Source organism: Sebastes fasciatus, chromosome 13 (genome assembly GCF_043250625.1).
Source record: "Sebastes fasciatus isolate fSebFas1 chromosome 13, fSebFas1.pri, whole genome shotgun sequence".
In the NCBI taxonomy this organism is placed as follows: domain Eukaryota; kingdom Metazoa; phylum Chordata; class Actinopteri; order Perciformes; family Sebastidae; genus Sebastes; species Sebastes fasciatus.
In genome coordinates, this window is record NC_133807.1 from 18,807,736 (window position 1) to 18,809,388 (window position 1,653).

The following is a 1,653-nucleotide window of genomic DNA, read 5'->3' on the forward strand; positions in this document are numbered from 1 at the left end:
TGTATGTTGTCAGGGACACGTTGATTGGATCCAGATATCTGTAAACTCTTTTATTTTACTTATGCAACATTGATTGTTCGGAATAAATTGAATCATTATGCTTTAACTCATCTGTTTGGAAATTCTCTTTGTCACACAAGATTAACCAACACGTAACTGGGCCTTGACCTCTTGGAGGTAGAAGGCCAGTTCCTTCAGTACTTTGAGTATATTTTGATGCTAATACCTTTGTACTTTTACTTGAGTTAGACTTTGAATGCAGGACTTTTTCTTGTAACAGAGTATTTTTACACTGTGGTATTGCTACTTCTACTTAAGTAAAATATCAGAGTACGTCAATATTCAGGTTTTAACTACTTACCAAATACTATTATTTACAAATAATCAATATTGGTTAATAATATTATTTGGTAATAAGGCAGTTATAACTGTTAGTAATCCATTAATCCATTCCCATGGATTTTCTCACTTTCTAATAAATAATAAGAGTAATTAATAAATGCTTTTAATGATGAAGTCGGCAGTTGTGAGTTGTTAATAAATGGATCCAAATTGTCTGCAGGTCACACTGGATTTTTTACAACCTGGCAACCAAAACTTGTTCTTATTAATTGCTTGTAACTGATCTACATTAGTCATTTATATGATAATCATTAATTATAACATTAGTTAAACTTTTTCATGTTCACACGGTTGGACTCGTTTAAAAAATGGGAGCAGCTTTTTGTGTGCTGACTGAGCAGCCCTCATTGTGGTGAATGTGGGGATTTATTAATACATCCAGTGTGGTGAGGATCTAATAATAGTGGAAGTGCGCATGTGGTTGGTACGCACTTGAAACTGTATTTGCAGTGTTGTCACAGCTGAGCCCACTCCAACTGACCAAACACATGAAGCCACTGAAGTCTCCCTACATTTTTAAATTAATTAATAATTAGTTAATTTCTAAAACATTTTTTGTTTTTTTAATCTTATGAGAACAAAGATGTTAAGTTGTGTAAACCAAATATTATATTGTGGTGAGTTATTGACTTATGGTAATGAGATGTTCTCCGTTTGTCAATGATTGGCCTAATTTTCACTATGTAAACTCAAAATACTTTCATAATTTGACAAATATTAACCTTGGGTTTTGAAAAAATAAATATATCCACTAGTTGGATCTAATTTACTGACTTGCATCCTGATTTAACCTCATATGAGTTAATTTTTGTCCTTCATGTGTGACACATTCACTGTCAAGGCCATTACACACCATCATTTGGACACATTACCCGAGGATCCCGGTCAAAGGGCAGTCTACTTGACTGTGTCCTCCAATAAGGGCTTTTATCAGTTTATCAGATTTGGCAATACCTCCCTCTGGATCATCAAAAGGCTTTATACAACCTCACATATGCAGTAATACTCTCTCAGACCTGTAAACATACTTTGTATTAGTAAAATCTGTGGAATTTCCCTTTTATTCATCAGATGTTTGATGCTACTGTAAAACTTTAAAATGTTTCTTTCCCATTTCTGTGATTGTAAACTACTCTCAGGTGGGATTTCGTGGAACAATATTAAGACCATATAAGGTCACCAGGAAAAAACACAAAAACTACCGTTGTCGACTTCCAGGAAGAAAGAAGACTGAACATGTGAGAGGCAGAT